This window comes from Geotrypetes seraphini, chromosome 2 (assembly GCF_902459505.1).
Source record: "Geotrypetes seraphini chromosome 2, aGeoSer1.1, whole genome shotgun sequence".
NCBI lineage: Eukaryota > Metazoa > Chordata > Amphibia > Gymnophiona > Dermophiidae > Geotrypetes > Geotrypetes seraphini.
The window spans coordinates 388,464,910-388,480,816 of NC_047085.1; the positions used below are offsets into that span (position 1 = coordinate 388,464,910).

Genomic DNA, 15,907 nt, shown 5'->3' on the forward strand with positions numbered 1-15,907 from the left:
TTTAGAGGAAATGTAAATGGAATGTATGGAATTGTTCGACTTTGTCTATTGTCTAGTATTATGTCTTGAACAGGAAGGAAAAGCGGAACAGAAATGCACCTGTTAATGTTATCACCTCAGGAACAGCACTGCCAGGCACTTTGTTTAAAGAGATAAATATCTTGTGTCAATCTAAATCTTTGATCACTGTGGAGGAGATTATAAACTATCAATGAAGTATCCCAGCACAGATAAAACAGACATTATTTCAATGCTAATGGTGTCTTATATACTGCTATATCTCCAACTAGATTCAAAGCGGTTTACAAAACATTACAAAAAGCTTTCAGAGAATAAATTATGAATAAAGAGTGAATAAGGACAAAAAACTAGAAATGAAAGTCAGCATTTTAAGACATCATGTGTTCAGCAAGGCCAATTTCTCAAAGAAGTCTAGATTTTCAGCAAAAAGAGCAATAAACATAGTAACATAGTAGATGACGGCAGATAAAGACCCGAATGGTCCATCTAGTCTGCCTACCTGATTCAATCTCAAAAATTTGTTGTTTATCTATTTCTGGGCAAGAATCCAAAGCTCTGCCCGGTATTGTTCTTAAGTTCCAACTACTGAAGTCTCTGCCAAAGCTCACTCCAGCCCATCTACACCCTCCCAGCAATTGAAGCCCCCCGCCAGCCCGTCCTCTACCAAACGGCCATATACAGACACAGACCGTGCAAGTCTGCCCAGTACTGGCCTTAGTTCTTCAATATTTACTATTATTTTCTGATTCTAGATCCTCTGTGTTCATCCCACACTTTTTGAACTCCGGCACCATTTTCATCTCCTCCACCTCTCTCAGGAGTACAATCCAGGCATCTACCACCCTCTCCATAAAGAAGAATTTCCTTACATTGCTCTTGAGTCTACCACCCCTCAACCTCAAATTATGTCCTCTGGTTTTACCATTTTCCTTTCTCTGGAAAATATTTTGTTCTACGTTAATACCTTTCAAGTATTTGAATGTTTGAATCATATCTCCCGTCCCGCCTTTCCTCTAAGGTATACATATTCAGGCCTTCCAGTCTCTCCTCATATGTCTTTTGTCGCAAACCTCCTATCATTTTTGTCGCCCTCATCTGGACCGCTTCAAGCCTTTTTGTGTAATTCGCCACATACGGTCTCCAAAACTGAACACAATACTCCAAGTGGGATCTCACCAACGACCTATACAGGGGCATCAACACCTTCGTTCTTCTACTGGTTACGCCTCTCTTTATACAGCCCAGCATCCTTCTGGCAGTAGCCACTGCCTTGTCACACTGTTTTTTCACCTTTAGATCTTCAGACACTATCACCCCAAGGTCCCTCTCCCCATCCATGCATACCAGTCTCTCACCTCCCAGCATATACGTCTCCTTCCGATGATTAATCCCCAAATGAATTACTCTGCATTTCTTTGCATTGAATTTCAGTTGCCAGATATTAGACCATTACTCTAACTTTTGTAGATCCTTTTTCATGTTTTCCACTCCCTCCTCAGTGTCTACTCTGTTAAAAATCTTGGCAAGCCTTTCCTTATAGCCATTCAGCAATGTCACTCAAAAACATATTGAACAGGATTGGCCCCAGCACCGAACCCTGAGGGACTCTACTACTCACTTTTCCTTCCTCCGAGCGACTTCCATTAACCACCAGCCTCTGGCGTCTGTCCATCATAAGAACATAAGAATTGCCGCTGCTGAGTCAGACCAGTGGTCCATCGTGGCCAGCAGTCTGCTCACCCGGTGGCCCCCAGGTCAAAGACTAGTGCTCTAAATGAGTCCAGCCTCACCTGTGTACGTTCCAGTTTAACAGAAACTTATCCAACTTTGTCTTGAATCCCTGGAGGGTGTTTTCCCCTATAACAGACTCCGGAAGAGCGTTCCAGTTTTCTACCACTCTCTGGGTGAAGAAGAACTTCCTTACGTTTGTACGGAATCTATCCCCTTTCAACTTCAGAGAATGCCCTCTCATTCTCCCTACCTTGGAGAGGGTGAACAACCTGCCTTTATCTTCTAAGTCTAATCCCTTCAGTATCTTGAATGTTTCAATCCTGTCCCCTCTCAGTCTCCTCTTTTCAAGGGAGAAGAGGCCCAGTTTCTCCAATCTCTCACTGTACGGCAACTCCTCCAGCCCCTTAATCATTTTAGTCGCTCTTCTCGGACCCTTTCAAGTAGTACCGTGTCCTTCTTCATGTATGGTGACCAGTGCTGGGCGCAGTACTCCAGTTGAGGGCACACTGTGGCCCAGTACAGCAGCATGATAACCTTCTAATCCAATTCTTCACTTAGGTTCCTAACTTCAGCCCTTCAAGTTTGTTCAAGAGCCCCTATGAGGAACCGTGTCAAAGGCTTTGCTGAAATCTAAGTAAATTATATCTAGCATATATCCTAGATCCAGCTCTCTTGTCACCCCATCAAAAAATTCAATCAGGTTAATTTGACAAGATTTACCTTTAATAAAACCATGTTGTCTCGGATCTTGTAAGCCATTAGATTCTAGGAAATTCACTATCCTTTCTTTCAGCAACATTTACATTATTTTTCCAACAACCGAAGTGAGACTTACAGGTCTGCAATTTCCCGCTTCATCCCTGTGACCACTTTTGTGACTAGAGACCACATCCGTTCTCCTCTAATCCCCAGTAACCACTCCCGTCTCCAGAGATTTGTTGAACAAGTCTTTAATAGGACCCACCATAACCTCTCTGCGCTCCCTCAGTATCCTGGGATGGATCCCGTCCGATCCCATCACTTTGTCCACCTTCAGTTTTTCAAGTTGTTCATAAACACTTTCCTCTGTGAACGGCGCAGAATTTACTCCATTTTCCCATGTAACTTTGCCAGAGAATCTCAGCCCTTCTCCAGGATTTTCTTCCATGAACTCAGAGCAGAAGAATTTGTTTAGCACATTTGCTTTTTCCTCATCACTCTCCACATATCGGTTCCTAGCATCTTTTAGTTTAGCAATTCCATTTTTCATCTTCCTCCTTTCACTGATATATCTGAAAAAAATTTTGTCTCCTTTTTTACATTTTTAGCCACTTGCTCTTCCACCTGCACTTTTGCCAGATGTATCTCCTTCTTGGCTTCTTTCAGTTTCACCCGGTAGTCCTTTGTGTACTCTTCTTCTTGGTTGTTGTTTTTTTTTATATATTTCAGTAACGCCACCTCTTTTGCCTTTATTTTCTCTGTCACTAGTTTGGTATACTTTTTCTTAATTATTTTCATTTTATAGCTCCTTTTAGCTTAGACCACTGTTTCTCCACTTCTCTTATGTCCTCCCATCCTAACAGCTTTCTTCAGGTACTCTCCCATTTTATTAAAATCCATACGTTTGAAATCTAGGACTTTTAGTATCGTGCAGCCACCCTCCACTTTAGCCGTTATATCAGACCAAACCATTTGATGATCGCTACTTCCCAGGTGAGCACCCACTCATAGATTAGATATACTGTCTCCTTTTGTGAGGACCAGATCTAATTTCAGCCGTTAGGTCATTCCAGATTTTAGCTCTCAGATAAAGGTGTACTCATGATGTCTTTTATATTTGACATTTTTTAAAGTTGGATATAATAAGAACTTGCTCTTACTGAGTGTCATGGAGCCTGTGCTGTGAAGTAGATGACAGTGCTCACTTATTTATGATGGGCATTAGCCAGCCAGTGTCTTGAAAATAATACAAGCAAATTTGATTCTGATCCTGTATCGAACTGGAAGCCAATGCAGAGCACATAGCCCCTGTTTTACTAAGGTGCACTAACCGATTAGCGCGTGCTAATCAATTTAGTGTGTGCTAAATGCTAATGCTTGCATGTTAGTCTATGGATACGTTAGTGTTTAGTGCGCATTAATTTGATTAGCATGCGCTAATCGATTAGCGCACTTTCGTAAAACAGGGGGTTAATGTAGGAGTTATTCTGTCAAATCTGTTAATCACAAAAACATTATATTCTATACTATAGCCACACTAGGAGAAGCTCCAAACACCATCATTCTCAAACCAACTACTCTGATGCAGGTCAGAGAACGCACAGTTACTTACCGTAACAGGTGTTATCCAGGGACAGTAGGCAGCCTATTCTCACATATGGGTGGCATCATCGACGGAGCCCCGATGCGGAAGCCTTGGAAGCAGACTTGCTTGTAGAAACTAGAAATTTCGAGTCAGCCGCACCGCGCATGCGCAAGTGCCTACCCGCCCAGCGCAGGGCGCGTCTCCTCAGTTCAGATAGCTAGCAGAGAAGCCAACAAGGGGAGGTGGGTGGGTTGTGAGAATAGCTGCCTGCTGTCCCTGGATAACACCTATTATGGTAAGTAACTGTGCTTTATCCCAGGACAAGCAGGCAGCCTATTCTCACATATGGGTGACCTCCAAGCTAACCAGAATGGGACGGTGGGAGTGTTGGCAATTTAGGAGAATAAATTTTGTAACACTGCTTGGCCAAAATGGCCATCCCGTCTGGAGAAAACATCCAGACAATAGTGAGAGGTGAATGTATGAACCGAGGACCAAGTAGCAGCCTTACATATTTCCTCAATAGGTGTAGATCTGAGGAAAGCTACTGAAGCTGCCATTGCTCTGACCTTATGGGCTGTGACTCTGCTCTGTAGGGGTAATCCAGCCTGGGCATAGCAGAAGGAGATACAAGCAGCCATCCAGTTGGAGAAGGTACGCTTAGAGATAGGATGTCCCAACTTATTTGGATCGAAGGAGACAAAAAGTTGAGGAGCAGTTCTGTGTGGTTTGGTACATTCCAAATAGAAGGCCAAAGCATGTTTGCAGTCCAGAGTATGAAGAGCTGATTCTCCAGGATGAGAATGAGGCTTTGGAAAGAACACTGGAAGAATAATGGATTGGTTGAGATGAAATTCCCAAACCACTTTAGGTAGGAATTTAGGATGAGTACGGAGAACCACCTTGTCATGATGGAACACAGTGAAAGGTGGATCAGCAACTAAAGCTTTCACCTCATGACTCTTCGAGCAGAAGTGAGGGCAATGAGAAACACCACTTTCCAAGTGAGATACTTCAGATGAGCCGTAGACATTGGTTCAAATGGAGGCTTCATCAATTGAGTAAGAACAACATTGAGGTCCCAAACCACTGGAGGTGATTTGAGAGGAGGTCTGACATTGAAAAGTCCTTTCATGAATCTGGAAACCACCAGATGAGCAGAAAGGGGTTTTCCTTCAATAGCCTGATGGAAAGCAGCAATTGCACTGAGATGGACTCAGATCGATGTAGACTTGAGGCCAAAGGTGGATAAGTGCAAAAGGTAGTCTAAAACAGAAGATAAGGAGGAATGTTGAGGATCCATATCATCGTATCCATATCATGTAGAAAATCTAGTCCATTTTTGGTGATAGCATTGTCTAGTGGTAGGCTTCCTAGAAGCCTTTAAAATGTCTCTTACAGATTGAGAAAACTGAAGAGGAGTTATGTTGAGAGGTACCAAGCTGTCAGATGTAGAGACTGCAGGTTGGGATGAAGCAGAGATCCCCGACTCTGTGTAAGCAGAGATGGAAAAACTGGCAGAACGTATGGCTCCCTGCTGCTGAGTTGAAGGAGAAGGGAGTACCAAGGTTCAAGGTTGTCTCGGCCACCGAGGAGCAATCAGAATCATGGTGGCATGGTCGTTCTTTAACTTGACAAGAGTCTTGAGAATGAGAGGGAATGGAGGGAAAGCATACACGAAGAGATTCGTCCATTCCAGAAGAAAAGCATCTGCCTCAAGGCGATGAGGAGAATAGATCCTGGAGCAGAACTGAGGCAGTTTGTGGTTGTGGGGAGCTGGAAAGAGATCTTTCTGAGGCATTCCCCACTGTGAAAAAATGTGATGAAGAGGCGAGGAATGGAGTGTCCATTTGTGAGGTTGCAGAAGACGACTCAAGTTGTCCGCCAAGCAATTTTTCGCCCCTTGGATGTAGACAGCTTTGAGGAAGGTGTTGTGGCAGATTGCCCAGTCCCAAACCTTCAGAGCTACTTGACAAAGGGAGGAAGATCCCGTCCCTCCCTGTTTGTTGACATAATACATGGTGACTTGGTTGTCTGTCCAAATGAGGACTACCTGATCTTGAAGATGTTGAAAAGCTTTGAGAGCCTTGAAAATCACTCTGAGTTCCAACAGATTGGTGTGACACTGACGATCCGTACTGGTCCAGTGGCCTTGAGTACGGAGACCATCGAGATGAGCGCCCTAAGCGTAGGTTGAGGAATCTGTTGTGACGACCTTCTGATGAGCGGGCATTTGAAACAGCAAGCCTCTGGAGAGATTGGAAGAGAGCATCCACCAGTGGAAAGACTGTCTCAATGAACGAGTGACTGCAATGTGTCGAGAAAGTGGGTCACAAACCTGCGTCCACTGAGATGCCAGAGTCCACTGAGGAATTCTGAGGTGAAATCTGGCAAAAGAAGTCACGTGTACTGTGGAGGCCATGTGACTCAGGAGTACCATCATGTGTCTCGCTGATATGGAGGAGCGGGAAGACTCTGTATGACAGAGTTGAAGGAGGACTTCCAGACATTGTTGCGGAAGGAATGCTCCGAGTTGGATAGTATCCAGAACAGCTCAGAAAAATTATAGATTCTGAGAGGGTTGAAGTTGGGACTTGGAAAAGTTGATTTCGAATCCCAAACTCTGTAGAAACCACGTAGTCCGTTGGGCCGCTACAATAACCCCTTGAGGTGTTGAATCTTTGATGAGCTAGTCGTCCAGGTAGGGAAATACCTGAAGACCATGGTTTCTGAGAGCTGTGGCTACCACTACCAGGCACTTGGTGAACACTCTGGGAGATAAAGCCAAGCCAAAGGGCAGCACTCTGTATTGATAATGCAGATTCCCCACCGAAATCTGAGATATTGGCGGGAGGCCGGATGAATGGGAATATGAGTATAAGCCTCCTTGAGATCCAGAAAGCATAACCAGTCGTTCTGATCTAGGAGGGGATAAAGGAATGCCAGGGATAACATGCAAAATTTTTCTTTGACTAAAAATTTGTTGAGAGCCCTGAGATCCAGAATGGGCCGCAGATTGCCCGTCTTCTTCAGAACAAGGAAGTAACAGAAATAAAAACCCCTGTTCTGCTGTTCCAAAGGAACTGGTTCGATGGCATGGAGACAAAGCAGAGCTTGAGCTTCCTAAAGAAGAAGGGCGGTCTGGGATGGACTGGTAGGTTACTCTCTTGGAGGAAGCTCTGGTGGAACCTGAGTGAAATGAAGAGAGTATCCTTCCCTGATGATTGACAGCACCAAGGGGTCGGATGTGATTGTCTCTCATCGGTGATAAAAATGATGGAGACGACCTCCAATAGGGAGAAGATAGTTCAGAGACAGAACGGTGGAGGTTATGCTCCGTTTTAAACAGTCAAAAAGGCTGCATAGCCTTAGGTATAGCAGAAGATTGAGATTTCTGTTGCTTCTGATTCTGCTGTTTCTTGGGAGAAGGATGAGTGCAAGGAGCCGCTCTTGGAGCAAAACGCCTCTGGTAAATAGGAGGAGGGCGTGCAGGCTTGGCAGGAGCTGGCTTTGGCTTAGGTCTAACAATAGAAGCAAAGGATTTTTCATGCTCAGACAATTTCTTGGTGGCTGCCTCAATAGATTAATTGAAGAGGTCATTGCCTGCACAAGGAATATTAGCCAAGCGGTACTGAAGGTTAGGATCCATGTCAATGGTACAAAGCCAGGCAAGGTGGCGCATTGCTACAGAACACGCAGCTGCCCTGGCAGACAACTCAAAGGCATCGTAAGAAGACTGAAGTAGATGTAATCTGAGTTGTGATAGAGAAGCTATGACTTCTTGAAATTCAAAGTGCTTTTGAGTATCTAAATAACAGAAATTTAGGCAAAAGAGCAATGAGGAACTCAAAATAAGTGATAAAATGGAAATTGTAATTAAGGACTTTAGAGGACATCATGGCATTTTGATAGATGCGACGTCCAAATTTGTCCATAGTTTCCCCTTCCCTTCCAGGAGGAACAGTAGCATAAACCTTGGAAGGATGGAACATTTTCAAGGATGACTTCACATAGAAACATAGAAACATAGAAAGATGACGGCAGATAAGGGCCATATAGCCCATCAAGTCTGCCCACACTATTTACCCACCCTCTTAAGTCTTCTGACCCCTTAAGTATAATTGTAATTATACTGCCACTCTACTGACCCGCTCATTCAAGTCCTAGTGACCCTATCCCTTGGCATGACCCCGTAGGGATCCCACATGGGTATCCCATTTGTTCTTGAAGTCTGGGATGCTGCGTGCCTCGACCACCTGCACTGGAAGCTTGTTCCAATGCTCGATCACTCTCTCCGTGAAGAAGTACTTCCTTGCGTCTCCACATGTAGGGATTGGTGAGATAACTGTGAATTCTCAAATCCTTTGCAATGGAGAGTTTTATATATGGAGTCTAATTTGCCTGGAACAGCTGAAATTGCATAAGGAGTCTCCAGGCATCTGGTAAAAGTCTGAGACAAAAGCTTGTAAAGAGGAAGCTTAAGTGACTCTGTCAGAGGTTGAGGAAGATGCATGACTTCGAGATACTCCTTAGAGTATTTGGAACCAGCATCCAATTAAAAGTCCAAGTCAATAGCCATCTGACGAAGAAAGGAGGAGAAAGATAGGTCGTCGAGGCAGCCTGGGTCAAAGATGAAGATGAAGCTTCAGCAGAAAAAAAGGCATCTAAAGAAGAGGGAGACTTGGGTGAAGCAATCGAAACCGCTGAGTCCTCGAGGTGTGGAAGTGGAGACCTCAATCGAGGAGTCGGTGGTCTAGTAGAACTGGAAGGTGTAGATCGAGGCTTAGTTGAAGAAGGATGCTCTTTGGAAGAAGAGCTATGCCTGGAAGTAAGCCTCGAGGAAGGCCTCGATCGTCGGTGAGAATGGTGCTTGGAAACAGATCTTGAAGATCGAGGAGACTTCGCCCCGGAGATGGAAGCAGTCGATGCCACCAAGGAATGGATAGGGCTGGAAGCTGTGGATCGAAGCTCCAGAGGCTTGATGGAGGAACCTCGATGCACTCCCAAAAACTCTGCTCCTTGTATGGAGTGTGAGGATTCCTGTCGAGGTACTTGCAAAGAATCTGCTCCTTGCTTCACGTGCATAGATGCCAGGCCAGACACTCGCAGAGACTCTGCTTCCTGTGCAGAGTGTGTAGGCTCAGACTGAGGCATAGGAAGAGGCTCGACCTTGCGGGAGTCTGCAGAATGCCCAGGCTGGATTAGAGTAATAAGCTCCGGTCCCATATTAGTGAGGAACTGAATGAATTGCTTCTCTAACATGGTCTGGAAAGAAGCCGGCAAGGATGGATCCGCGTCTGAAACCAGACCACCTGCTTTGGCTGGAGGTTCCACAGAGGCAATGAAAATGTGCTTCGACTTGGAAGTCTTAGGCAACTTAAGCACCACCGCTGGAACTTTCTGCTGAGCTATCTGACCTGAGGATACAGGGGAAGATACAGCAGACGTCATCGAGGAAAGAGCCGCTGCAAACGAAGAAGGTCTGATGAGGCTCGAGGTCGAAACAGTGGAGGCAGGAGGACCCTCGGTTGAAGGTGAGACAGAGGTCGGCTTCTGAGTCGAGGAAGTGATTGAATCCATCCCGAAGAGCTTCTCCACTGAAAGTAGACGACGTTTAAGGGCTCGAGGTTGAAGAATAGCGCAGCGATCACACGACTTCGGGTGATGGTCTAGCCCAAGGCACTTGAGGTACCTACTGTGTGGGTCCCTGAGAGAAATCGCACGTTGACACTGGCTACACTTCTTGAAGCCTATTGCTGGCCGGGACATAGGAGGAAAAACAACCGCTGCAAAGTTGAAGCCCCTGGGCTGCGGCCCAGCGGCCTGCCCCAGCAGCCGAACGGAAGAAAGAAAATTTTTATTTTTTTTTTAAACTAGAAATAAAAGAAATACAGCCATTCATGAAGAAAAAGAACACAAACTGCGGTAAGAGAAGGCACGAAGTAAGTAAGTTAAACGCAGAGAGTCAAAGAGGGACTTCTCGGATCTGCAGAAAACTGAGAACTGAGGAGATGCGCCCTGTGCTAAGCGGGAAGGCACTTGTGCATGCGCGGTGCAGCCTACTCGAAACTTCTAGTTTCTACAAGCAAGTCTGCTTGCAAGGCTTCCGCATCGTGGCTCTGTCAATGGCATCACCCATATGTGAGAATAGGCTGCCTGCTTGTCCTGGGATAAACATGGGCTAGATCAGCAGCTGGTCCCAGAAGCATTTGAAGCATACCAATAGACAAAATTTAAAAGGAGGATTTATATGCATTTAAAAGGTTTAAATACTAAGGACCAATAACAATTAAGATGAGTCATAATGAGATAAAGAGATATCAGCTCATATAAAATGAGTCACCACAGATAGTCCATAATAATATAAACTGTAGAATATAATATTTTGATTGTAAGCAATTATTAAATAATATCCAAATTTTATCTGCACTGATGAGTTTTTGTTTGTGTTATAACCCTACAGAATGTGATGACTACTAGTCCTAAGTTTTCAAATAGTGCCACTTTGCGAAATAAGACAAAATACTGTACAGCCTCTATGTTGACCAATCCACTAGCAGCAGGCCCTCTCCTAGACACACACTCCTAGCAGCAACCCCCTTCCTGGACACCCCCAATGGTGGCAGGCCATCTACCATTCACCCCTTGCCACTGGTGGGCCCTCTCTCAGACACACACACTTAAATCGGTTTTCCCTTAAATTCTTTTCTAGGTTGGCCCTTCCATTTCTTCCTCCTCTTGTCATCTTCCTTTCTTTCTCTACATCTGGCACTAATCTTTCAACTTATGTTTTCTTTCATTTATCTCTTCTCTATCACCCTCTTTTACTAAAGCCGACAGCACAGGCCAGCGCGGAGCATGCTCCAACTCCCAAAGGATGGGTATCGGAGCATTTGTTGCACAGCAATCGGCTGCGTGACTTTGTAAAAGGGAACCTATGTTTATATCCACCCATATGATTGTACTTTCATTTTCCCTTTCTCTCACCTTTTAGTCCTTAGTCTCTTTTTTGTTTCTTATCTACTTTCTTATCTACTTTGTTTCTTATCTTCTTTCCAGTACTCCTGTTGACCCCTTAGTCTTTCTCTTTCCCATTTCCTATACCCCCTATTTTTCACCCACTTTCTAGTCATCCATTTCCATCCTCTTAGCTTTCATCTACCTTCCACTGCCTCAGTTCCAGCTCTATCTCTCTTTCCTTCCTTTCCTATTCTTCTATCTCCTACCCTATACCCCTTCCTATTGCCTTTCTTTCATTATCTTTTTGTTAAAAAGGGGTACAAGACATTTTTGAGATATGTTAGTGACAGGAGGAAGTGCAAAAGTGGCCTTGTAAGACTCATAGGTGAAAGGGAGGAATATGTAGAAGCTGAAAAAGATAATATTTCTGTTCTGTGTTAACAGATGAAGAGCCGGGAGCAGGACCACAGAAGACAAACACAAATAAAAATGGACGTGTGGTAGACCCTGAACAATTTTCAGAGGACTGTATTCATGAGGAGCTAGCTAACTAAAGGTGGACAAAGCAATGAAGCCAATTAGAATACATCCAAGGGTATTGAAGGAACTTAGGGAAGCTCTTACAGCCCCACTGACTGACCTTTTCAATGCTTCTTTAGTGTTTGGAGTGGTACTGGAAGACTGGAGAAGAGCAGATATGAACCCTCTCCACAAAAGAGTAAGTGTAACAAGTTTAAATATTTTAGACTTAATTTTAACTCACCAGGAGGTTTGGTGTTGGAACCTGGTCCTGCCAGATCTCCAGTGCCGATCTCTGTAGCTGACAGTCAGTGGTGGAGGGCTGCTGAAGTTTGGATCGCGGTCCTGCCACAATACTGGGCATGCTGGGCAGCAGGCAGTTTCCTGGTTCCTGCCGTGATCCTAAAGGGGCAGCATATGCAATTGCAACCCTGCTGCAAACTTTTCTGGTGGTCCAAGGTAAGGGAGGCGGTGATATACAATTATGTTTAATGTTTATAGTCTTTTGTAAACTGCGTAGAACTTTTTGGTAACGCAGTCTAAAAGTATAATGTTATGTTATGATAGGCCCTATCAAGCAGGGCTGAAGATGAAGTGGAGGTCCTGTTTCCCCAGTGGCAGCAATCAGCTGATTGCTGACCACTGGGGATGTTGGCACATACATGGAACACACCAGAGGCCTGGTTGAGGAGCGGGAACACACCAAAGACCATCGGTGGGCCAGAAAGAGCAGAAAAGTCCCAGATGGAAGTGCAGAAGATGTCGGATAGGTAAGATGACTCCAGCCTGGTTGGTGCTGGGGTCCAGAAGAGTTGTTGGGCCACGTATGTGTGGCTAAAGGGGGATTCCCATCACTGGGGGGGGGGGGAAGGTGGACGGCGTAGAGTATGCGCTGAAAGGTGGAGCCTAACCTCAATGGCTAAGGGGTGCTCCTGGGGATTGCATGAGGTGGCTGGGACATGTGTGGACTCTGGCATGGCAGGAATAGGGGGAGAGAGCCACCAAGCCCAGGAAGGAGAATGCTCAGATGTGCTGGAAGTGCAAAAATTGCGCCTCCTGATTGGTGAGCAGCCTGGAGTCTCCAAGAAGGGGGGGGGGGGGCTGCTTAGGAGTTTAGAAGCTCTTGTGCCTCCGTTGCTCCTAGCACGAGCGCAGGAAACAGGCAAGCCATTATAGCTTTTAAATGAGCTATAATTTACTCTAAGTTGCCTGAAAATTAGTGATGTTGGGACAGCCAAGTGTAAAGATAGAGCAAATTACTGTAATGTTGTGCAGTGCTGTTTGGATGGATTTGTGTGTAGATGGTGTGCATGCAAAGATGTGAGTGTACATTCCACGGAATGATGTGCGTGTGGTGTGTTCTAAGAGAAACATTTTGGCAGTTAGTAGAGTTGGATGAGTTATTTGAGAGGGTTGGTTGATATCAGTACTGATGGAGGGATGTTTCTGAGTTGAATGGGCTCAGGCTGGTTATTTTAACTTGAATTATAGTAGAAACAGGGTACCAGTATCATTGAAGAAAGCTTATTCAGAGTGATTTGTTGAAGCAATTTTCCTGGTGTTTTTTAAAAGTAATTTTATGGTGTCTGTGAAGACAGATCACAGAAAAATAAAATTTTAAAGTGGCTTTCTATTTCTAAAAGTGGCTTTTGGGTTTGGCTTATTGGAAAGCCTGGATAAAATTAATTTGAATAACATTTTAAAGGTTTAGAGAAACTTTAATGTTCTCGGTTGTTTTGGATAAAAGTCTGTACTGTTTTCAGAAGTAATTCTAAAATAGGTAACTGTTTAGAAAATAAACTAAAAGATATGTGATCTTTGTAATTTATCTAAATAGGGTTTATTTTAATAACAGCCACAGTAGGACAGTCTGCAGTCCTGTTTGAGATTGGAGAAAGGGTTTAAACTGAGTTGTGCTACAAAAGGTTCTGATACTTGTAAGTCATTTTTTAACTTACTGTGGAAGCTTATTTAAAGGCTGGAAACTCTATTTTGGTTAATAAAGACATTTCTTTAAGGAATTCCAGTGAATTTGAGAGTAAACCTGGAAACTTGAAACTGTTTAAGGTTTTAGCTGCATAGAATTCTGCACTGCTGAGAGAAGCACTTTCACAGTATATCGAGTTCAACGAGTATAGTGAGAGTGAGAGGCACACTACAGTACTGGGACTAGATAGGGAATCTTTTCAATTTAATTTATTTTGGCTGAGATTAGTTAGCACATATAGGGAGCAACAGAAGAAGGACACATAGAGAACATCACACAGGGAGACAAGGTTTTGTTTTATTGATTTGTTTGAGATAGGCTGAAGGTACAGCAAGCTCCCAGTCTCTGCTCTAGTTCCTGCTCAAGTTCCAGATCCTGATCTAGCGCCGGTTCCAATTCTGAGCTCCCACGCATGAAAACGGCGGCAGGCCTGAAGAAAAAGGTTTTATTTATCCTTTCTTTTCATAGTGTGCATCTTTTTTTTTGGACATTTTATATAATTTGGGGGAATTAAAAGAACACTTTACCTGTAAAGGGTCTAGTGTTATAAAACACAGCAGTCTGAAAGAGAAAACAGATATTATTTGCTAAAGGTTTTAACTAATAGCTCAAGCATACAGAAGATTGGTATTAAGGAATTTAAGGTGAACTTACCTGAGTTACCTGAGTAATTTCTTCGTGACCTGAAAAGAGAGAGAATTTCAAACTGAAAAGAGAGAGAATTTCAAACAAGGAATTTAAGTTAAGCATACAATGGAAATATTAGAAAAGAGAAATACTTACCTGAGGAATTGTAATAAAAGAAAATATTGCTTAGCCAAACTAGAAACGGATAAGAGAACATTTGAGTAGCACTTTATATTGTTTCACTATAGAATGTGATTTTAATCTGGAAGCACTTTGTTCTGATAATTCTATTTACTCTGAATGCACTTTAATGGTTTGGAAGTCTTTTAATTAAATCTGAATATTGATATTTTTAAAGCTATTTGTGCAATAAAACAACAATATCATTTATTTTAAGAATTCTTCTGTCTGGATCTCTGGGTACCTGCTTCTCCAAAGCTGTCACTCCAATTTCACAACAAATTTGGTAATTTTTAATGTAGACACAAGACACCTGCTGCAAGTATAGGGAGTACGCAAGCACTGCCTCAGGGGAAATCTGACCTTCCACTCGAACCATGATAAAAGCAGTCTTTGGCTGTTGTTACTGAGGCAGGGTAAGACTGATCCTTAGTATGCGTGGTAGGGGTCCTTATGTCACCCCCACATAAGGAAGAGGTTGGGAATTACAGGCCAGTAAGTTTGCCTTCTATGGTAACTAAACTAAATTAACTGAAACACTTTTAAAGCAAAGTATAATAAATTGTTTGGAATTCAATAGATTAAAGGACCTGAACATAAGAACTGCCATCTCCGAATCAGACCTGCGGTCCATCAAGTCCGGTGATCCACACACGCAGAGGCCCAGCCAGGTGTACATCTGGCGTAATTTTAGTTACCCATATCCCTCTATGCCTCTCGTAAGGAGATGTGCATCTAGTTTGCTTTTAAATCCTAGAACAGTGGATTTCGTAATAACCTCCTCTGGGAGAGCATTCCAGGTGTCCACCACTTGTTGCGTGAAGCAGAACTTCCTGATATTTGTCCTGGACTTGTCCCCCCTTAGCTTCAGTCCATGTCCTCTTGTCCGTGTCACATTGGACATTGAAATAATTTTTTTTCCTGCTCTATTTTGTCGATTCCTTTCAGTATTTTGAAAGTCTCGATCATATCCCCTCAGTCTCCTTTTCTCAAGGGAGAACAATCCCAGTCTCTTAAGTAGTACCTCGTATTCCAAGTTCTCCATACCTTTTATTAGCTTCGTTGCTCATCTCTGCACCTTCTCCAGCAGTTTTATATCCTTCTTTAGGTTGGGAGACCAATGTTGGACACAGTATTCCAAGTGTGGTCTGACCATTGCTCTATAAAGTAGCATTATAACTTTCTCCGATCTACTCGTGATTCCTTTCTTTATCATGCCTAACATTCTATTTGCTTTATTTGCCGCTGCCGCACATTGTTCCGACAGTTTCAGGGTCCTATCTATCAGTACACCCAGGTCCTTTTCTTGTTCGCTCTTACCCAGAGTTGCACCTGACATTCTATACTCGTGTTCCTTGTTCTTTCTGCCTAAATGCATTACTTTGCACTTTTCCACATTAAACTTCATCTGCCATTTCTCCGCCCATTTCTCTAACTGAGGCAACATTGTTTCACTAGAGGCAGGTCTTATTTGAAAAATCTGATTAATTTCTTTGACTAGGTGACCAGAGAGTTGTATCAAGGGAGAGCACTAGATGTGGTGTCTTTAGATTTTCTCAAAGTTATTACTGCTACTTATCATTTCTATAGCTCTGAAA

The 15,907-nt window shown here is 43.6% G+C and overlaps 1 long non-coding RNA gene across 1 annotated transcript; it reads right to left on the reverse strand.

Moving 5' to 3' along the window:
• Window positions 1–13,809: 13,809 nt before the first annotated feature.
• LOC117354026 lies at window positions 13,810–14,187 on the reverse strand. The gene is made up of 3 exons (XR_004538098.1): window positions 14,157–14,187; window positions 14,030–14,063; window positions 13,810–13,932 (listed from the first exon to the last, which is right to left on the reverse strand). It is a non-coding gene; the product is annotated as an uncharacterized LOC117354026 (long non-coding RNA).
• Between the last annotated feature and the right edge of the window lie 1,720 nt (window positions 14,188–15,907).